The sequence below is a fragment of the Trichosurus vulpecula genome, chromosome 4 (genome assembly GCF_011100635.1).
Source record: "Trichosurus vulpecula isolate mTriVul1 chromosome 4, mTriVul1.pri, whole genome shotgun sequence".
NCBI lineage: Eukaryota > Metazoa > Chordata > Mammalia > Diprotodontia > Phalangeridae > Trichosurus > Trichosurus vulpecula.
In genome coordinates this window covers 174,836,153-174,860,011 of record NC_050576.1, presented here as the reverse complement: position 1 = coordinate 174,860,011, position 23,859 = coordinate 174,836,153, and the positions used below count along the sequence as shown (strand labels likewise).

At 38.8% G+C, this 23,859-nt stretch overlaps 1 protein-coding gene across 2 annotated transcripts in view; it reads left to right on the top strand.

Annotated features, from left to right (window-relative positions):
* Positions 1-23,859, top strand: part of STXBP4 (syntaxin binding protein 4) — a 228,831-nt gene that overhangs the window by 105,346 nt on the left and 99,626 nt on the right. The gene's annotated exons all lie outside the window — the stretch shown is intronic.

Sequence of the window (23,859 nt, the reverse complement as noted above, 5' to 3'; positions counted from 1 at the left end):
CCTCCAAGAAAAACATGAACTGGTCTCAGGCCATGGAAGAGATCAAAAAGGATTTGGAAAAGCAAGTTAGAGAAGTAGAGGAAAAATTGGGAAGAGAAATGAGAAGGATGTGAGAAAACCATGAAAAACAAGTCAATGACTTGCTAAAGGAGACCCAAAAAAATACTGAAAAATATACTGAAGAAAACAACACCTTAAAAAATAGGCTAACTCAAATGGCAAAAGAGCCCCAAAAAGCCAATGAGGAGAAGAATGCCTTGAAAGGCAGAATTAGCGGAAAAGGAGGTCCAAAAGACCACTGAAGAAAATACTACCTTAAAAATTAGATTGGAGCAAGTGGAAGCTAGTGACTTTATGAGAAATCAAGATATTATAAAACAGAACCAAAAGAATGAAAAAATGGAAGACAATGTGAAATACCTCATTGGAAAAACCACTGACCTGGAAAATAGATCCAAGAGAGATAATTTAAAAGTTATTGGACTACCTGAAAGCCATGATCAAAAAAGGAGCCTAGATATCATCTTTCAAGAAATTACTGAGGAGAACTGCCCTGATATTCTAGAGCCACAGGGCAAAATAGAAATTGAAAGAATCCACCGGTCGCCTCCTCAAATAGATCCCAAAAAGAAATCTCCTAGGAATATTGTCGCCAAATTCCAGAGCTCCTAGATCAAGGAGAAAATACTGCAAGCAGCCAGAAAGAAAAAAATTGAGTATTGTGGAAGCACAATTAGAATAACCCAAGATCTAGCAGTTTCTACATTAAGAGATTGAAGGGCTTGGAATACGATATTCCGGAGGTCGATGGAGCTAGGATTAAAACCAAGAATCACCTACCCAGCAAAACTAAGTATCATGCTCCAAGGCAAAATATGGATTTTCAATAAAATAGAGGACTTTCAGGCTTTCTCAGTGAAAAGACCAGAGCTGAATATAAAATTTGACTTTCAAACACAAGAATCAAGAGAAGCATGAAAAGGTAATGAAGAAAAAGAAATTGCAAGGGCCTTACTAAAGTTGAACTGTTTTGTTTACGTTCCTACATGGAAAAATGACGTGTATGATTCATGAGACCTCAGTATTAGGGTAGCTGAAGGGAATATGCATATATATATGTTTATGTATATATATGTATATGTGAGTGTGTATGTATATATATATATATGTATGTGTATATATATATAGAGAGAGAGAGAGAGAGTGGGCTCAGGGTGAGTTGAAGATGAAGGGAAGATATCTAAAAGAAATAAAATCAAATTAAGGGATGAGGGAGGAATATATTGAGAGAGGGAGACAGGGAGAGATAGAATGGGATAAACTATCTCGTATAAAAGTGGCAAGAAAAAGCAGTTCAGTAGGGAGAGAAGAGAAGGCAGGTGAGGGGGAATGAGTGAATCATGCTCTCATCAGATTTGACCTGAGGAGGGAATACCATACATACTCCATTGGGTATCTTACCCCACAGGAAAAAAGGAGGAAGAAGATAAAAAAAAAAGGGAGGGATGATAGAAAGGAGGGCAGATGGGGGTGGAGGTAATCAAAAACAAACACTTTCGAAAGGGGACAGGGTCAAGGGAGAAAATTCAATAAAGGGGGAAAGGTTAGGAAGGAGCAAAATATAATTAGTCTTTCCCAACATGAGTATTGTGGAAGGGTTATACATAATGATACGCATGTGGCCTATGTTGAATTGCTTGACTTCTTAGGGAGGGTGGGTGGGAAGGGAAGAGGGGAGAGAATTTGGAACTCAAAGTTTTAAAAACAGATGTTCAAAAATAAAAAAAAAAAAGTTTTTGCATGCAACTAGAAAATAAGATACACAGGCAACGGGGCATAGAAATTCATCTTGCCCTACAAGAAAGGAAGGGAAAAGGGGATGGGAGGGGAGTGGGGTGACAGAAGGGAGGGCTGACTAGGGAACAGGGCAACCAGAATATACACCATCTTGGAGTGGCAGGGGGGAGGGTAGAAATGGGGAGAGAATTTGTAATTCAAACTCTTGTGAAAATCAATGCTGAAAACTAAATATATTAAATAAAAAGAGAGAAAAAAAAAAGAATATCTTATCTTGTGTTGTATGTATGTCTTCACAGCTCATCTCCGTACTGTTTACACATATTTTAGCTGACTGCCTTACAGAATCACTGGCCTTTCTGCCACATTTTTTTTTCTGGGCAGATACCCATATATAACCCAGGCAGGGCCATGCCAAGGCTGCAGCATCATTGCCTAAACCAACATTTGCTAGTCTGTGCTCTGCAGAAGCCTAGTGTTCTGTCTGATGAGAATCAGAGTTCCATGAAAAAAATGGCAGTATCAGTCATGTTTTCTGCATGAACATATTAAATGTGAAATTAAATATATGTATTTATATCAATCATTACATGTGCAAACTGTTGGGTGTTTTTTTTTTTAATGAAAAGATATATTGTACCACTAAATTTACCACACCTGCCCTGGGGATAAGCTATGCCCATAGATTCTCCTGATCAGAATTTGTGAGTCCCTTTAATTCATTGACAAGCCAAAAAGCATTCCATGACTGAATTGGCTTAGGAATTGCAGGCCTAGATAGACACAGATCTGAACTTGTCACTTCCCTATTCAAACTTTGAATTCTAAATAAAACATAAAATACTTACCTTGATGCTGAATGGTCTTCACAATCCAGCTCTCATCTAGCTTTAAAAAAAACAATGCTCAAATTTAACAAATACCAAATGAAATGGGCACTTCCTTTTACATAATACAAAAGAAAAAGAAGATTGCAATAAAATCTGTGACTCCAAAGTACACTTTGCAGCTTGCTTTTCTTTTAAAATACATCATCAATTCAACATATAAATTTCAAAGCTGTCCTGCATGTTTGGGATTCTTTCTGGTCTTCCTTACATTCTCCTCTCTGTGTGGTGTATGTGTGTTTGTGTGTGCATATATGTGTGTGTGTGAGAGATTGAGTGTGAGAAAGACCCTCTCCTTTTTTTCTTCTTTCCTTTCTCCCCTCCTTCCTTCTCTCCTTCCCTCCTTCCTTCCTTCCTCTCTCCCTCCCTCCTTCCTTCCTTTCTCTTTATATCTTCCTTTCTTTCTCTTTCTTTCTTCCTTCCTTTCTCTCTTCTCTCTCTCTCTTTCTCTCTCTCTCTCTCTCTCTGCCCCCCCTCCCTCTCTGTCTCTCTTCTGACCTACCTACCTATCCAGAGTCTTCCTTTACCTCCTACTCCCCCTTCCCCAAATTGGAAAAAGAAAGAAAACCCCCCATTCCATTTTCTATCATTTTATTCCCTTTTCTGTATGCTACATTCCACTCAAAATAGCCTGATCACTTTTCCCTTTATGTAGCATACTGTTATCTGCCTGTGTGCCTTTTGTTTCAACAATCTGGTAGCGTAGCTGCTGCTGAAGAGGTGTAAGACCCACCAACCACCAGCACACAGAAAGCTGCCAACACAGGTTCTTTTGATCTGCTTTACTAAGGAAAGCAACATTAAGGGGTTAACAATCTTACTTTAATCCAGCATACAAATATCATTCACTTAGTTCAGGGGAAAAAGCCAGCACCCTGAACTTCAGAGCAAATACAAACAAATTACAAACATCAACAAGACAGACCTTGTCTGATTCAAATCTCAAAGCATAGTTACCAGGGTTTAACAAAGTCCAAACGTCCAGGTTTACAAGTGGAGGGCTCTTAACTGCAGCTGCCCAGAGTCTCCACATCAACACACTTTCAAGAGTGAGAGCCCTCAGCAAATAGCTCTGCTCTCCCTTTTTATACCATTTTCAGATGTCATCTGAGTGACCGCAACTTGGGTGCCTACTATTGGCTCTGGTCTTAGCAGCTCCCCTTGGGACCCTGAGGGCTTCATGCCCACATAGGCTTAGCACCTAGTAAGACTCAATCAAAGACACTTAATTAATCATTTTAAAACAGTAAGAAAGGCCCACCTTAATTGATATTACACCTTTGCACATGTATCTACGGTGCACTCCCTTCTCATTCCTGTTTCCTAGAATTCTAGCTTACTTCACAATAGAGCTTAGATGCCATCCCCTACTTTGAAGTTTGTGTTCTCTCCCTCTTGAAATTTCTATGTATGTGCCATATAGTGATGTAGTCACATCATTTTTATTACGTTGGCATGAGCCAGCCATGGAAACCGAGTATCTTTGCAGTCCTTTACATCCTTTCTTCACTTCTTTTGGGCACATTTTATAATCATATCTCTACATACCGGTACAGGCTTTGATTTTACTTGATAGACTCACTTCCTAATACTTTATGCATTCTTCAGTTATTTTACACATGACTTCCCTTTCTATTTTCTCCTCCTAAATTTTGTTTTTCCTCTTTAGAAATGATATTGATTTTTATGTTTATTTTGTATCCTGTTACTTTGCTGAAGCTATTAGAAATCACTAAGTCTTTAGCATTTTCTGATCATCATAATATCAGCATATGATGCTTTTTCCTGAAGTGACATCTTTAATAAGTAGCAAATATAAGACTTGACCCAGTTCCTCTGACTTGAGGTCCAGTGCTTTTTCTACAGCTCTTCACCACAATATACAGTCACTGCTCCCCACGTTGTTGTTGTTCAGTTGTTTCAGTCATATCTGACTCTTTGTGACCCCATTTCGGGTTTTCTTGATAAAGATACTGGAGCAATTTACCATTTCTTTCTCCAGCTCATTTTATAGATCATGATGTATCAGCAAATTGGGATAGTTTTGCCACCTCTTTGACTATCTCTAAGTCTTTGACTTTATCTGATTATTACTATGGCTAGCGTGTCTAAAACTATGTCATAGTGACGGAGGAAGGGGACACCTTTGCTTTGCTTCTTTGCTTATTGAAAAAACTTCTAGTATTTTCCCCATTCTATTCATTGCTAACTTTTGATTTGAGAAATATACTTTTTATTATACTAAAAAGGGCCTTTCTCTGCATATGTTTTGTGTGGTTTTTATTATAAGTGAGTGTAGCACTTTTTCTGTATCTGTCGATATAATTATGTATTTTGTTGTCTATGTACTATGTATCCCAACTCCTTGAGGGAATGGCTGTTTTCGCTTTTGTCTTTTTATGCCCAGAACCTAGCACAAAATTTGGCATATATTAGGCTCTAAATGTGTGTTTATTGAATTGAATATTACATCAGAACTATGTTGGAATAGCTTGAAACTCCACTCTCTTGAGTTCTGGCTAAGCCCTAACCCCACCTTGTTTCCTGACACTGCAACCATTAGAAACTGGGGAAATGATCACAGGAACAAGATAAACTCATCCCAGTCTAGAAACTGGTTTGTGATTTGGTTCTTCTTCATCTCTTCTAGAACCTTACATAGACTCTTTTTTCCCTACTTCTCACTTCATGCTCCTTCTTTCAAGCAGAGAAGAGCAGGATAGAAGAGAAATGCTACATTATGTTGGCCCCCAATGGGACAACAGTTATAGACGGATTTGTGGTCCTTCTAAGCTCTCAGCCAAATCAGGCTGATTCCCTCTTCCATTCTTTCCCAGCGCTCTGTGAATCCTGATAGCAGGGAGTTGTGATGTTATCAAGACTGAATATAAGGGGCAGCTAGATGGTGCAGTGGATAGAGCACTGGCCCTAGAGTTAGGAACACCTAAGTTCAAATCTAGCCTCAGACACTTACTAACTGTGTGACCCCGCCCCAACCTCCCTAAAAAAGACCAAAGATCCCTTCTTGGCATTTTAATAGATTTGAACCCTAGTTATTTCCATCTGCTACTAGCTATGTCATTTATAAGCATCTTTTTGGGCAAGTTTTCTGCAGAGTACTAAACTGGGAATTTTAGCATCTGAGTTTAAGTCCTGGCTCTGCCCTTGTGTGACCTTGGGTAAGTCCTCTAACCTCATTGAGTCAAAGTGCCTTATCTGTAAAATGAAGGGTACCAGAATAAATTGCCTCTTAAGTGTCCTTCCAAGTCCAGGGTTTTATCTAACAGACATTTGTTAATCCTCTCCTGTGGGTGCAGCACACCAAGACATAAACCAAACAGGCAGTACCCTAAAGAACATTACATTCTGGTGGGTTTATGTGCACTACTAATGAAAAATAAAGCATATGCAAAGTAAGTTAAATAGGGAAAGGCTACTAACAATTGAGGGAATCTAGAAAGATCTTTGGGCCTTCCCTCTACCCATCATTATACTAATTATGCTAATAGCTGATATTTACGAAACATTTAAAGATTTGTAGGGAGGCAGCATGGAGAGCTGTTCTCAAAGCCAGGGGGACCTGGGTTCAAGTTTTGCCACTGATACATACTGCCTTAGTGACCCTGGGTGAGGCACTTAGACTCTCAGTGGCAGTTTTCTAAGGTGACAAAGTGTTGGCCTTCATTAATTGAGGGAATTTCCTTATCTGGGAGTTCCTTATGCCGAGGAAATCACACGTCCAGGTTCTGTCCTCCTCACTTTCAAGCGTATAAAGCACATACATTGCATCATTTGAGACTCACAAAAATCATGTGAAGGATGTGCTGCAATTTCCCCCATTTTACAGATGAGGAAACTGAGGCAAGTAGCAGTTAAGTGACTTGCTCCAGGTCACATCTATGTCTTTGGTTTTCTACTGTCACCCAATGTTATGCCTTAGCCCCTAGCTCATAGTACTATCAGGAACCTATGATAGAGGATAAACATTAAATATATGTGTGTGTACGTAGCTATATAGATAGATATACAGACATATATGTGTATGTATATTATTTCTGTATGTGTATACACACACGCGCGCACATGTGCGTGCGCACACACCCCCCCCTATTGTGCAGCTAGATGGTGCTAGGGGTAGAGTACTAGGCCTACAGTCAGGAAAACCTGAGTCCAAATTCAGCCTTAGAAACTTACTAGCTGTGTGACCCTACAAAAGTCACTTAACCTCTGTTTGCCTCAGTTTCCTTATCTGTATAATAGGGATAATAATAGCCCCTGCCTCCCAGGGATAGTGCAAGGATCAAATAAGATAATATTTGTAAAGCACTAGGACAGTGCCTGGTATACAGTAGGCACTATATAAATGTTAGCTATCATCATTATTAGTGCATATATTATAATGTATACATATACACACATAGGCATACATACAGAAATTATTTACCTATACATACATACATACATATGCATGTGTACATAGATAGGGGTGTGTGTGTGTGTGTGTGTGTGTGTGTGTGTGTGTGTTTGTCGTTTCTGAGAAAACAATGAATTGGGGATAAGGAGCATAAAGTATGCACGCCTGTCTGTCCATGCAGTGCTTAGCATCATTTATAAACCAAACCCCAGAGTTGTGAATTATTCCAAGTGACTATTTTCTTTTCATTTCTGAAATACTTGTGATCAATTCCACTTCATGATATGCGTCTCGTTTTATTCAACTACATGGACTATTTTCAGATCTATTGGGAAAAAAAGGTTGTCCTGCAGGAAAGATACTTAAAAGTTCTGCCAATCTCCCATGAAGCTAAGTGACAGCCACCTCACTTTCATGCCCAAATTTTTAGTGTTTTTATTTTGTTGAGAAGCTTTTTTTGTTTTTGCCTTGGTTATTTTTTTATGTTACTAAAATTCTTGGTATATGTTCTATGAGAAAATAGCTTGAAGTGTTTATTTGGTTTTTTCCTTCTTTCCTTTCTCCTCAAATAATAGTGGCAGTGATACACTTTCTTACTTTAAGAAGTCTGGCTTGGTAGATAGAGTGGAGTCAGAGGGACTAGGTATATTCAAATCCCACCTCTGACATTTCCTAGATCTGTTCATCCTGAACAAGTGACTCTCTTCTTTTCTGTTAAGTCCCTGCGACTTGTTTGTTATTATATACAGTTTCAGGTTATACCGAGTGTTTGTATTGATTGTCTCCTAATCTTGAAGCACTTTTCAATTATGGCCTAGGCTTTGTAGATTTCCATGAGTTATGCAGGTATGATCCTCTGTAGGGAAAATAAAATACAGTATGGCATTAAAACAGAATATAGTATAAATAATTGGCCAGACCTATCTAGTCTTGAATGTTAGGTGTCTGCTACACATTTCTGCCTTGAGTAATTTTGAGTAGAAGTGTTAAGCAAATAATTTACTTTTGCAGGAGCTGGTTGGTTAAAAAAAAACAAAAATATAGTATGCTCTTTTTTTCAACAACATGCAGTGTTTTACATCTGATAGAGTGTTGGACTTAGATTTACACAAATTTGGGTTTGAATCCCCCTTCTGACACTTAATAGCTGTGTGACCACAGGCAAAGTCACTTAACTTATCTGAGCCTGTTTTTCCATCTGTAAAATGGAGATAATGATACCTGAAGTACCAGCCTCTTAGTGATGTTAAGCTCAGATGAGGTAATCTGCATTAAGTGGTTTTCAAACTTTGAAGCACAAACATCAGCTGTTACTGTTGTTATTTTGAAGCCAGAAATTTTACATATTAAATCCCAAATTGAAAGTCGAATTAATTCAGACTAGTCCTAGTTAATGTCTGAGACTGCAGCAGTATTCAGTGAAAGTTATTTAAGCCAAAGGAGGGAAAGGAAATGGGCAATGCTTAACATCAAAATTCTAACCCCTGATTGGTAGATGCTCTTATAACCTGGGGTGGGGGGTGGGAGGGAAGCGACACTTCTTAAAAATAATCAACTTTTACCAAAATCACAAGCATATTTTCAGGGATGGGCATGTACCAGAATTTGGCCTCGCTGATCAGTATTTGTGTCAGAAACCCCCATTTATCCTGGAAAAAGGCTCATGTTGTAAAAATCCATGAGACGGATGCACTTCACTATGTGACTGTCCTCGGTTGATTTCTTCTGGTTGTCCCAATGAGATCAAGAATGGCTTTTCTGATTTTCTTTGATGTTCAAAGGCAGAAATACATTTTGCACCTTTTGGAGCTTCATGCAGCTGCGGGTGAAGAAGCTGACAGCTCGTGGGAGAGCTAATTAGAGCCAATTATAATTTGATTGACCTGCTTTGGCTCTAGAATACCTATCCAAGACTTCTTCTGCAAGATGGGGAATTAATATCTCCATAGAAATCAAAGTAAAACTTTTGGTTCTTTGAATTTATGTATGCATATTGATATATAATATGATAAAGAAAATTTGCCTCTGAGGAAGTCTTACACAGTACATTTAAATCTGTGATGTGTTTTCAAGCAAATATTAATAGTTCATATTACTTTACAGTTTATAAAATCCTTTTCTCCCTATAACTCTGTGAGATAGGTTTAAAAAAATCAGAGTGTCTCTTGTTGGTCTATACCTATAATTTCATTGTTGTAGGTTATTTTTAGTAAGCAAATTTCTATCACTATAGATGGGCAATTGTTCTGCAGGTTAGCCCTCAAGAGTGATCTTGAGCAGAGACAGAGGTTAAGTGACATGCCCAAAGTCACACAGCCAGTACTTTCAAATCATAGGTCATAGATGTAGAGTTGAAAAGGACCTCAGATCTCATCTAGTCATTTGACCTCATTTTACAGATGATGAAACTGTGGCCGCCCGGGATGATGGGAGTAATCCCAGCTACCAGGGAGGCTGAGGCTGGTGGATGTCTTGAGTTGTAAATTTAGAATTAATATAGTAAGCCCATGGAGGAAGCCAGGTAGGTAGGAGGGAAGGAAAGGAGGGAGGGAGGGAGGAAGGAAGGAAGGAACGGACGAACAAAGGAAGAAGGAAGGAAGGAAAGGAGGAATGAAGGAAAAGAAAGACTGAAAGAAAGAAGGAAAGAAACTGAGGCCCAGGGGTGTCAATTAATTGGCCCAGAGGTTACACAGAGGCAAGGGACAATAGCAGAGTTGGGACCTGAATGAACCCAGATCTTACTGACTGTGAAACGGGCTCTGTATCCTTTATACTACACTACCTCACTGTTGTGGAGGTAAATACTCCCATTCTGCATCAGAAGAAACAGTCCCTGAAAACTCATATGACATCCCAGTGTCCACCCAGCTGATAAGTGTTAGAGCCCGGATTAAAAATCAGGTCTTTCCCAACATCAGCTTCAGCACTCTTTCCACCTTACCATACTTTCTCTCAGTCTAGCATGCAGATTTTGAAAATATACATGTTGACACATATACTTGTTACTTTTTTTTTTACTGTAAATAAGCATGAGAATTTCTGAAGATCATAATAACGAAATTTATATAGTTCTTCAAAGTTTGCAGCATGTTTGACATTGACTATACCATTTTAGCCTCCGTATAACAACCTTGTGAGGATAGGTTCTCTGTTATTACGCCCATTTCACAGATGAGAAAACTGAGTGGCAGAGACTGTTGCCTCAAAAAGCAGCACTTCTTGTTTGAATTTTCTCCATTTAAATTTTTTTTCATAATTCTAAATATTGGCTTAATTCTATTAATTATTCTAGGGTGGACAAGTATTTATTGAGCACTTACCATATTCCAGGCAGTGTGCTGATATGGTCCTTTATGGTTACAGCAAATAGTATGGAAAGGATTCTTCACTTCTGAATACTGGCTCTTTGTCAAAATGAGACTTTTAATTATGTGTTTCTTCTTGGCATATATAAAAATTTAACATCTTGAGGAGAAAACCTCTTTTACTTCTGTCTTTGAATCTCCAGTGTTTAGCACACATAGTAAATGCTTAATAAATGTTTGTCTATTTTTTTAGCAGTTGCTGATACATAGAAAATGATTAATAAATGATTGACAAATTAATAAATCAAAAGATTGATTATTTTCTAACAATGCCTGACACAGTAAATGCTTAATAAATGTTTGTTGATAATTGTTTTATAAGTTTTATAACATCATTTGGGATGGTCTGAAAAGGAATATTCATTTGCCAATCATTCAGATAAAATAAAGGTCTCCTGCAATTCATATAATGTTAGATCCTACCAAAGAGATTTTTCCCAAGAATATTTATCATAGAATGGATAGCTTCCAATCAAATCACATATTTGAAAAATATATATAATAATTAGCCACTTCTTTTTAATTTTCCAAAAAAATCAGTTATCCACTGATTAAAAAAAAAAACAAATAATAACAGTAACATTGCCTGTTGACATTTGACAAAGTCCTTTCCTCTCAACACCTTGTGAAGTAGGTAGTTTGTGTTATTATCCTATGTTGCTTTTTCATGTAAAAATCATAGAAACTCAGAAATCATCATTCTAGAACCACAGAATGTTAGATCTTGAAGGGACCTTGGAGATGATCTCTTCTAACCCCCTCCTTTGGCAAAAGTGGAAACTAAGGCTGACAGGATGGAGCAGATGTGCTGCCAAAGGTCACATAATAAGTGTGTTAGTGATGCAACCAGTACAGATCATAGATGTAAAAATACAAATAATAATCCACAGTAGTATATGCTGACTGTCACATCCCCCCTAGAGATGTCTGGTCACCTCAAGCTCAGTATATTGTATACAAATGTAGTTTTAAAAGGGCTGTCCTCTTCTTTTTTTCTTTTTTTTTTAAACCTTATTTTCAACCAGTACATCGCTGGCCAGCCTCCTGCCCAAGTAGCAGAATATAGTGGCAGCTTTTCAGAAAGGAGAGTTGATACAAATCATGCTTCAGCAGCCTCAGCTGCTGAAGACCCAGAAAAGAAAGGTCTTGTCATCAAAGTCCCTGATACCATCCAGTGGTTCAGTGTCATTCAGTGTCAGAAATAAATAGTTTTATTAGCAGAATTGACACTGAACACAATATGACTAACATGGAAATGTTTTACATGATCGCACATGTATAATCTATATCAAATTACTAACGTTTTAGGGAGGGAGAAAATTTGGAACTCAAAATTTTTTTAAATAATTGTTAAAAATTGCCTTTACATGTAATTGGAAAAAATTAAATGCTATTTAAAGGAAAAAAAAAAAGAAACGACAAAAAATACCATCTGCTTTGCCACTTCCCCCTACTGAACGCTGAGCCTTCCCCTCTGGCTTACAACTGGAACCTCCTATTTGGAATGCCTCCCTTATTCGAATGTTAGCTCCTAAAGCACAGGGACTATCTTGCTTTTATATCAGTTTCCCCAGGACTCAGCAGAGGGTTTTTGTACATAGTTAAGTGCTAAATAAATGCTTTTTCATTCATTCATTAATAGAAAGACCCTGTAGTCAAGATACCTGAGTTCAAGGCCTGATTCTGCCACTGAGTGACCTAGGAAAATCACTCCTCTCTGTGAAAAGTTTCATCGTCTCTAAAATAAAGGGCTTATTCCTGGGATTCTATCCAGTTCTGACATTCAGGAAGGCTAGAAAGTGGCTCAAGGCCAAATTGCACCTTGAGAGGAGGCAAATGAGTACTATGCTCAACATAATTTTAGGACAACTAATTTGATGGCTTGTAGCAAGATGTCTTTTAAAAGGTGGGAGGAGAAAGGCTAGAAGCATGAAGAACAAACAGCCAGGAGATTTTTTTTTTTTTTGTCTAATCATAAAGGGCATTACCATAGAAATGGAAAGGGAGGAATTAATTTGTAAAGGATGAATACTCTGGCCTTGGTGCTTGATTGGATACTAGAGAGAAGGGAAAGGGAGAAATTAACTTATTTTGTGAATTTATGGTGGTCATTTTTTCCCCCAAATCCTACCAGATTCAAGAGACTTGTTTGTTAAATCAAACCCCCTAAGTTAAGGAAATTGGGTAGAACTTACTTTCAAACCTCTTCCCGTACACATCATTCCCCACCCATATCTACTACTAATCCCCCTTTACATACACTGATGTGGCTAAGACTTTCAAGGGTTGTTCATTGAATGGATGTAGGAAACTGATAAGAAAACTGTGTTTTGGAGGTTGGTAGCATATGCTCTGCTGTACTTAGACATGGGTATCTTCTTTTTAATCAGCCTCCTTCTCTGGTCTAAAATGAACATGTTGAAGGATTTACTGATGAGCGTCAGGGCTAGAAAACCACTAAGGTCTGCGGTGCAAATGTGCAGGACTAATTACAAGTGTGTAACTGCAGAATTCATGCTTTTTCCTTCTCCTTCAGGGAACTGTTATGCCTCAAAAGTTGACAACAGTGGTCACTGTGCACATTTGGTTCACGCTGTGGATGAAGCCACTGTGTCCATTAGTTTGGCAAGTAGCTTCCTTCGAGTTGTTTTGTTTTCTATTTGTTTTAATATTTACAGAATCCTAGTATTTTGGGAGCAAAAAGGAACTCTAAAGATATCCTTGTCTAATGCTGTCATTTTACCAATAAGGATTCCTTTTTACTTGCGTGTGAAGTACCCTTTTCTCTGATCTCAGGCATTTCAGCTCTCTGAGCCTGTTATTCATTTGTGCAAAATGAGGAGCTCTCTGTGTTCCTTTCCAGATCTAAATCAGTGACCCTATAGTAAGTCTCACATTTCATATGCATTGTTACTTAGATTAAACTAGGGTGGGTGAGTCCACTCTTTCAGATCTGTTTACCCAACCCTAGCCTCTCTCTTTGGCTCTGGTCTTGAATCACCAACTACCTGTTGGCCATCTCAGATTGTACATTCTTAGACATTTTGAACTGTACATGTCCAAGACTGAACTTGTTATCCTTCCTCATAACCCCTCCTCACTCCTGAACCTTCCTGTTTCTGTCAAGGGCGCCGTTATCATCCCAGTCACTCAGGCTTGCAATCTGGGTGTCATTCTCATCTTTTCACTCACTCTCACTCCCACGTATCCATTCTCTTGCTAAGTCCTGTCATTTCCACCTTTGCAACCTCTCCTCTCTACTCACAAAGCTGCCACCCTGATGCAGGCCGTATCTTCCCATGCCTAGACTGTTGTAATAGTCTGTAGGTATGCCTCAACTACCTCCCTGCTCCAGTCCAACTTCCACTCAGTTGCTTGAAGTGATCATCCTAATGACCATGTCATTAAATTATCTAATGACGTACTCAGTAAAATCCATTCACTCCCTAATATCTCCAGCATCATTTTTTTCAAAAGAATTCTCTGTTTGGCTTTTAAAGCTCTTTACAGCCTGCCCCCGTTCCACTTTTCCAGTCCCCTGACTCTTTAAATCTCCACATACCCTATGATCCAGAGACATTGATATTCTTCCCCCACAACACTCCATCTCCCAGGCCTAGACTGTTCTTCTTTTCTACCTTCCTGACTTTCTTATTATGCTTCAAGACTCAACTTAAATCCCACCATCTACAGGAAGCCTCTCCCAGTCTTTCTCTGTGCTAATGCCTTCCCTCTGAGATTACTCTCCTCCCCCCCACTTCCCCCTCGCCCCGCCCCCGTTACCCTGTTTATACCTTGTTTGTACATAGTTGACTGCATGTTGTCCCTCCATTAGAATTTGAGCTCTGTGAGGGCAGGGACCACATTTTTGCCTTTCTCTGTATCCCCAGCACTTTGCATAGTGTCTTGCATATAGTAAGAACTTAATAAATGCTTATGGACTCGCTGACTAATTTTTTTTTCCTTTTAAGTAGTATTTTATTTCTTCTAATTACACATAAAGACAACTTTTAACATTTGGGTTTTTTTTTTTTAAATAAAATTTTGAGTTCCAAATTTTCTCCTTCCCTTCCTCCCTCCTGTAACAACAATGCTGCTTGCTGCTACTGTGGCTGTGTAAGGCCAATAACACCAGCACACAGGACGGCTGGTAGCACAGGTTTTTTGATCTGCTTTTCTAAGAAAAGCAATTTTAAGGGGTTTGCAGTCTCACTTTAATGAGCCATACATATATTATTCACTTAGTTCAGGGGAAAAAAGTCAGCGCTCTGAACTTCAGAGAAAACAGAAACGGAAATTGCAAGTGGAAATTATGTAAACAGAACAAATAACACAAATCAGGAGACAGAGCTTCTAAATGTCTGTCCATAGCAATATATGTGTAGTTACCAGAGACGAAAGCACCAACATCTGGGTTTTCAAAGCTGGCCAAGTCACAGGAACACTCTTCCAATGGGTGAGCCCCCCAAAGCAAAATCCTAACCTCGGAGTATGTATACACTTCTTTAGGGTCAGCACACAGAGGGTATCACAACCATGTGACTCAAACTCATGTGACTTAGGCTTTCTTGTGACTTAAGCAGGTCATCAAAGACTCTTGATTAATCAAAGACTCTTGATTCAAACAAAGGCAAGTCTCAATCAAAGGCACTTGATCACCTTAGTGCTGAGAAGAACTAGAACTCATAAAGTCACTAGCTTCCACTTGCTCCATTCTAATTTTTAAGGTAGTATTTTCTTCACTGGTCTTTTGGACCTCCTTTTCTATTTGGCTAATTCTGCCTTTCAAGGAATTCTTCTCCTCATTGGCTTTTTGGAGCTCTTTTGCCATTTGGGTTAGTCTATTTTTTAAGGTGTTATTTTCTTCAGTATTTTTTTAGGTCTCCTTTAGCAAGCCATTGACTTGTTTTTTTGTGATTTTCTTGCATCACTCTCATTTTTCTTCCCAATCTTTCCTCTACTTCTCTTACTTGCTTTTCCAAATCCTTTTTGAGCTCTTCCATGGCCTGAGCCCAATTCATATTTTTCTTGGAGGCTTTTGATATAGGCTCTTCGACTTTATTGACTTCTTCTCATTGTATGTTTTGATCTTCTTTGTCACCAAAAACAGATTCTATAGTATGAGTCCTTTTATGCCACCTGCTCGTGTTCCCAGCCAACTACTTGACCCTTGAGCTTTTTGTCAGGGTATGACTACTTTTAGAATGGAGAATAGTTTGTCCCAAGCTTTAGGAGCTGTGCTGCTATTTTCAGAGCTGCTTCCGTTCCACAAGTCACCACAGGCTCTGCCACACCAGTGCTCCTCTTCCCCCAAGAACTGCCAACCAGAACCGTGACTCAGATCCAAGCAGAGAAAAGCAAGAGAACCCTGCCTCTGTGCCAGCAAAGCAATTCTTGCACTCCCACTCTGATTTGCCAATTGATTCCTGCCACCAAGTGGGCCTGGGGCTGGAAGCAGCCGCCACTGGAGCTCTGCAAGCAGCCGCAGGACCTTCCTGCTTCCTGGGGCTGGGGCCGGACTGCACATTTCTCTCACCTAGATCCAGCAGTTTTCCCACTGATCTGCTCCATGGTCTTTGGCGTTTGTGTGTTGAGAAGTCTGGTAACTACCACAGCTCAGTGATTCAGGGCCCTAAGGCCTGCTCCACTCAACTCCCGGTCTGGTTGGTCTGGTTGGTCCTAGCACAGCCCACATTGGGCTGCGCTCCGCCCCCAGCACAGTGTGATAGACACTTCCCAGCGACCATGCAGGCCATCTTGGGCTGGAGACTTGTTTCCCTCTGTTATTTCATGGGTTCTGTAGCTCTAGAATTTGTTCAGAGCCATTTTTTACAGGTGTTTAGAGGGATTTGGGGGGGAGCTTAAGCGAGTCCCTGTTTTCCAGCTGCCATCTTGGCTCTGCGCCCAAACTAGAACTCCAAAAGAAAAAAGAGCAAAACAAAAAGTCCCACTTTGCTTGCCATTACACCTCCCCTGCCCCTCCCTAAGATGGTAAGCAATTTGATATAGATGATATGTGTACAATCATGTAAAAATATTTCCATATTTGACTGAATAAATTATAAAGGAATTGCTAAATTGCATTGGTAGAGGAAGTTGCTTACCAAAACCTCCTTACACAAAAGAAATACTGGATCCAGTTTAAAAAAAAAACATTATCACCTCCTCAGAACAATTCTTTGTTTTATCATAAGGGAAATGGGGAGCCTCTGATGGTTTTTAAGCAAAGTAACATATTGAGAACTGTACCTTAGAAAGATTACGCATGGCTGCCATTTTAGCACGTAAGAAAAAATGAGACAGACAGAGGCTTAAATGCTTTGCCCAAGAGCACCGAACTAGTGAGTGGTGTCATTCAGTTGTTTCAAGCATATCTGACTCTGTGACCCCATTCGGTGTTTTCTTGGCAAAGATACTGGAGACGTTGGCCATTGTCTTCTCCAGCTCATTTCGCTTGTGTCTGACTCTTTGTGAGCCCATTTGAGATTTTCTTGGCAGATGCCGGAGTGGTTTGCCATCCCCTTCTCCAGCTCATTGTACATATGAGGAAACTGAGGCATACAGGGTTAAATGACTTACCCAGGGTTGTACAGGTAGTAAGTGTCTGAGACTGCATTTGAACTCAGCTCTTCCTGACTCCTAGCCCAGCACTCTACCCACTGTGCCACCTACCTTCCCAGTAAGTTTAAGAGCCATAATTTAAATCTCATTCTTCTTTGCTCCTAGATCCAGGCCACTTTTGACTATACTATGCTGTTTTGGCATATAAAAAATGTATAGCCATTGTACACTGCTTTACATTCTAACACCATATTACTGAGACATTATCAGCCTAAAAATATTTTTGTTAGGCTGAATCATTTTTTTCTCAAACAGCATTTGACCCAACTTTCCCATAATCTTGTCTCTGAAATAAGTAAGTAGCAATCTTCTGTTTTATAAAAAGAGAATGTTGTGACTTCATAGGAAATGAGTGAAATCATAATAAATTCAAGGTCCATAATATTAACTACTTTTTAACTGGTAGAGTTTTCTATTTAGTGCTTTTTACAGTACTATTGTGTATAGATTTCTTCTTGCTTTATATTAGCTCTTTTCATACAGAGTAGTGAGGTGGTGCAGTAGGTTGAATATTGGATCAGGAGTCAGAAAGACCTGAGTTCCAATTTGGCCTCAGATATTCCCTAGCTTTGTGACCCTGCACTAGTCATTTAACATGGGGGTCATAATAGCATCTACCTCCCAGGGGTGTTGTGAGAGTCAAATGAGATAGCCTGTAAAGCAGCTTGCAAAACCTTAAGTTCCATTTAAATGATAGCTATTATTATTGATTATTATTACTCTAACTCTTCCAAAAGAATTAAACTCTACCTTAATGGGTGGGGGTGGGGAGGGTGGAATTAGTGAACTAACAATATATGTTCCTTGGTGGGAATTCAGGTCCACAGTAAATACTGGTAAGCTTCTGAATAATCATCATATATTTAGGAGACTCTACAATTATTTATTAGGAGCAAGCTAGGTAACACCATGGATAGAATGCTAGCCCTGAAGTCAGGGAGATTCTTCTTCCTGATTTCAAATCTGGCCTCAGACACTGCCTAGCTAAGTGACCCTGGGCAAGTCACTTAGCCTTCTTTTCCTCAGTTTCCTATCTGTACAATGAGATGAAGAAGGAAATGGCAAACGACGCCAGTATCTGTGCCAAGAAAACTCCAAATAGGGTCATAAAAAGTCAGATGTGACTGAAATGACTGAACAACAAAACCTGAAGAAAAAAGGAGGGGGCGCAGTGGATTTATATTATACTGCTTTTCTAAATCAAACACATACTGTCATCTTTTATTCATGGTCTTTTCATTGTTTCCATGTAGCAATCTTTTAATTAGCCATTTGGTGGGAATTGGACTAGAACTTTGCTAAGGGGTTACATTTGCCAAGCTGACATTTATGCATCTACCAAATAGTATCAATTTATTCTGCTTGAAAAACTCTGATTTTTTTTTCCCTCCAACTACATTTTACAGGGTATTAAACTTCTAGCTACATTTAGTCTATAACTAATATTCTTTAAGCCAACATAAACATTTCTTTTTAAAAGAAAATGAGAGTTGTATGGCACTATTTTGTTTTCATTGTTTTGAGTTTCATTACTGCCTCTTTTTTATACTTCAGTCATTTGCAACCCATCCTTATAACAGAGAAAAACAGCTAAACAAAAGTGGCTAACGGTTATTGTATCATGTGAGCGTTATGCTCGTGTGCACCCAAATATATGCTAAAAGAAGACAGTATTTTTCATCACCTGTTATCTTCCCAAACAAGACTGGCCGTGCTCAGCTCCACTGTAGTGTTGTTCATGTTTACATCATTGTAGTCATTGTGTTTTTTTTTTCTTCTGGTTCTACTTCACTATGCATCAGTTCACTAAATCTTCCTATGTCTTTCCTAATCTTTCCTGTTTACCATCTCTTGGTGCATAGTGGTATTCCATTATATTTATATATCACAGTTTGTTTAGCTATTGTCTACTTAATGAATATCCACCTTGTTTCTCATGTTTTGGAATACACAAAGGATTACTAGTAATATATAAGACTTTTATTCTGCCTTTGATAGTATTCTGCAGTATCATCAAATAGGATAATATTTGTAAAGCACTTAGCACAGAGTCTTGCACATAGGAGACTCTCAATAAATGCTTGTTCCCTTGCCCCTTTGAAACCTGGTGGTGTATACCTAAGTAAAATTGCTGGATATGAAAAGTTTAGCCACTTTTATTACATAATTCCAAATTATTTTTCACAGTGGTTAGATTGGTTTACACCTTTACCAACAGTGTAACAGTATGCACAGATCCTCCAATATTAACTTACCATCCGTTATCATATATCATCACCTTTTTAACAGTGTAATTAGTCAGAGACAAAACTTTGTAATTATTTTCATTTGCATTTCTCTTGTTATTAGTGATTGATAACTTATTTTTCATATAGTTATTGATAGTTTATATTTCTTCTTTTGAAAACTTCATTTTTCATATGAAATTAGTTTGAAAGAAAAAGATTATCCAATTGGTGACCATTTTAATCTTAGAATATTCCATGGTATTCTTTCCCCCCCTTGGAATTCCATAAATATTTGAAGTTCATTTGTATGGAAACTAGAAGAAAGCACTCGATAGGATTAGGTTACCATGAAAAGATGTTGAATATATTCCGTTATCTACTCCTAAACCCTAACAAGCATAAACAGAGCAGAACAAGACTTATATTATCATATAGAAACATTTGTTGAATATTTAGTACATTAAGAGTTAATACCCTATTGCTTCTTGCCATGACAGCTCATCCTGCCCTGCTGACCACTGCCAGACGAACCTTCTCCAAACACCATTTTGCTTTAGTAATTATTCTCCTGCCCCAAATCCAGCAATGGCTAGAAGTCAACTTTCATCAATACAATAAAGTCAACACTCTTCACTCTGGTATTCAAAGTTCTTCACAGTCGGACCTCACTCACCTCTCTAGCCTTATCTCCCAACATTCCCATATATGAACTAATCGATCAGTTCTGCCTCCCTAACTTTATGCACACTATTTCTCCTGCCTGGAGTGTCCTTGTCTTCATTTACCTAAACCTTCCCTTTCTTTAAAGACCATCTCAAGTTTTTCCTCTTTTACAAAACCTTTCTTAACTCCCTAGTCTTCGGTGAGCCCTTCCTACCATGAACCCTAGAACACTTATTGTATGTGTTACCTACTTTGGTACTTAACATTTGCTGCCTTGTTTTATGATTTATGTTTTTGTCAGTTTTATTTCCTCAACTAAATTATAACCCCCTTAAAGACAGAGATACCACCCCTCCTTATGTACCTAATATCTAGCATAGTTGCCTAGCTATAGTCAGAACTTGATAAATATTCATGGATAATAATATAATGCTATTGGAAGCTGACTCATAAGAATTTGTTTACCAATAGTTCTTAAATTCCTTGTTGCTTTTGGCTCACACTGGAGAAAGTGTGTTAATCCTGTTATAAACACCAGGTTTGGAATTACAAGTTGTTATTGTTTGGTCATTTCAGTTGTGTCCAACTCTTTGTGACCCCATTTGTGATTTTCTTGGCGAAGATCCTTGAGGGGTTTGCCGTTTCCTTCTCCAGCTCATTTTACAAATGAGGAAACTGAGGCAAACAGGGTTAAGTGACAGGGTTAAGAGTCACACAGTTAGTAAGTGAGGCTGGATTTGAACTCAAGAAGATGAGTCTTCCTTAATCCAGGCCCAGCATTCTATCTACTGGGCCACCTAGTTGCCCTTTGGCGTTACAAGACTTAGCTTCAATTCTAGCTCCCCTATGTAATACCTGTGTGGCTTTGGGCAAATCGCTTTATTTCTCTTGACTTCATTGTCCTCATGTGTAAAACAAAGGTTTGGAATAGATGAACCCAAAGGTCTCATCTAGGACTGGGTCTTATGATGTTACTCTCAAGAAATGAAAATAGGTGGAAAAGACTTGTGCTCAAAATGCAAATCTAGATATACAGCCTTCATATACACCTTACCCCATCTTCTCCAACTAAATCCTGTTATCACCCCTCTTTCTAATCTTCACTCTTTCCCTGTCTGCCATTTTATTCCCCACTCCCTTCAAATATGACCAGATCTCTTCCATCCTTTAAGGAAAAAAAAGTATCATTAAACTCTACCATTCCTTTAAACTATTGTCCTATGCCTCTCCTTCCTAATATGACCAGATCTCTTCCATCCTTTAAGGAAAAAAAAGTATCATTAAACTCTACCATTCCTTTAAACTATTGTCCTATGCCTCTCCTTCCTTTCTCAGACAAATTGTTAGGGGAAAAATACTGTCTACAGCTAGCAAGGCTATAAAAATTTATTAAGTACCTACTGTGTACTAGGAACTGTGCTAAGCACTAGGGATATTTTCTTTTAAAGGCAAAAAACAGCCTCTACTCTTAAGGAGCTCATAGTTTAATGGGGGAGACAGCATGCAAACAACTGTGTACAAACAAGATAAAAACAGAATAAATTGAAAATAATCAACAGAGCTACTAGCTTTAAGGGGTATCTGAACAGCCCTCTTGTAGAAGGTGGGATTTTAGCTAGGACCTGAAGAGAGTCAGGAAAGCCCCGAGGTGGAGAGAATTCCAGGCTTGGAGGACAGCCCACGAAGATTCCCAGAGTCAGGAGATGGAATGGCTTGTGTGAGCAAGAACCATTCATGGCCTCTCTTTCCTGTCCTCTTATTAGTCAGCCATTTGTGATCTGGCTTCTGAGCTCATTACTCTACTGAAATTGCATTCTCTAAAGCTATTAGCAGTCTCTTACTTGCTGGATTTGATGGTCTTTCCTCAAACCATATTCTTGACCTTTCTGCTGTCTTTGACACTGTTGTAAACCATCTCCTCTATACTCTCTTCTCTGGGTTCTACATGACCATTCCTCCTTGGCTTTTGTGCTACATTATCATCATCATACATATCATATCTAACTAAGGCTCTGTTTAGGGCCCTCTTCTGTCTCTATATTTTATGTTGATGACCTCATCAGGTCTTATGGGCTTTATTATCATGTCTATGCAGATGACCCCCAGATCTATATCTTCAGCCAAAATCTCTTTCCTGAGCTTTATTTAGTCCTGTATCATTTCAAACTGAACGTCCCAGAGACTTCTCATATCCAACACGTACAAAACAGAACTTGTTACTCTTTCCCCAAAACCCCCCCTCTACTGGATTTCCCTATTTCTGTTGAGGCTACCACCATTCTTCCAGTCTCCAAGTTTGTAACTTTGGCATCATCCTCTACTTCTCACTCTTCATCATCCCCCATAACTCATCAGTTGTCAAATTTTACTATGTATTAGTTAATAGCATCTCTCATATGTGTCTTCTTCTCACTAGTCACATAGTCATGATCTCAGTTCAGGCCTTTATCACCTCTCTCCTCACCTCCTGCTGTGGCCTCCTAATTGGTCTCCATGCTTCAAGTCTTCAACCCATCCTCAAGATAACTGCCAAAGCGTATAAGTGCAGATCTGACCCTTTTACTCCCCTACTTGATAAATTCCCTTATTGCCTCCAGAATAAAATATAAATTCTTTTGTTTGGCTTATAAGCCCATCATAACTTGGGCCCAGCCTGTCCTTCAAGCCACCTTATACTTTATTCCACTTCCTGCAGTCTACATGGCTCACATGTAGCACTCCAGTCTCCGAGCTAGCCCTCATATCTGGGATATACTCTTTCCTAATCTCTGCTTCACAGAATGCCTAACTTTCTTTAAGCCACAGCTCAAGCACTACCTTCTTCATGAAGCCTTTACAGATCCCCTCCATCCTATCATGCTTTCCTCTAATTACCTTTCATTTAAGTACCTTATATTTATTTTGGATTTATTCTGCATCATTTATTCTGTAAATACAGCTATATGTGGCTGTTGTCTCCTCCAATAGAATGTAAGCTGCTTCAGAGCAGGGATTATTTTGTTTCTTTGTAGTTGTGTCTCCATATCTAGCTCAGGGCCTGACAAGTAGTTGGAGCTTCATAAATAGTTTTGATTAATTAATTCTTTAATTTTGTCTTTGTAACTCCAGTACCTATGATAATACCTCAGTTGGTGCTTGATAAATATTTTGTGGGTGGAGTTAGAGGCAGATAATCCAGTTCCACAGAGAAGAGTGTTCTTGCATTAAATAGCAAAAAAAAAAGGGAAGAATTTGAAATGAGGTCTGAGAAGTGGTCCGTCCAGCCCATGATACTGTCTTTGGCAGAAACACCAGGAGGTGATTTGTGGAAGAGAATGATTTATGTTCTCTGACATTTACCAAAAAGGGAATACCCTAAATTATCTTTGGTACACTTTATGCTTTAATACAATTTTAAATGTTGGAAGGTTTCTATGTTCATGGCTTTGCATTATGTAGAAGATCCAAATTTTACTATAAAAGTCCGCTTTTTTATTATACCTCCCTCCTCCCAAAAAAGCAAAGACATTCAGGTCTATAGAAAAGCACTGACCCAAAATAGTGAATCAATAAGCATTTATTAAGCTCTTACTATATGCCAGATACTGTGCTAAGTGTTGGAGATACAAAGAAAGGAAAACAACAATCCCAGCTCTCAAGGTACTCATATTCTAATGGAGAAGACAACATACAAGCTCTGTACAAACCAGACATAAGATGAGATAAATTGGTGATGATCTCAGAAAGAATGCACTAAAGTTAAGGAGGAATAGGAAAGTCTTTTTGGTGAAGGTGGGAGAAGCCAGGGAGGCCTGCAGAAAATAAGAAAGCAAAGAGTTTTGGGGATGGGGGACAGAGTCAGGAGATGGTTCTGAGGAATAGCAATGAAGCCAGTATCACTAGAT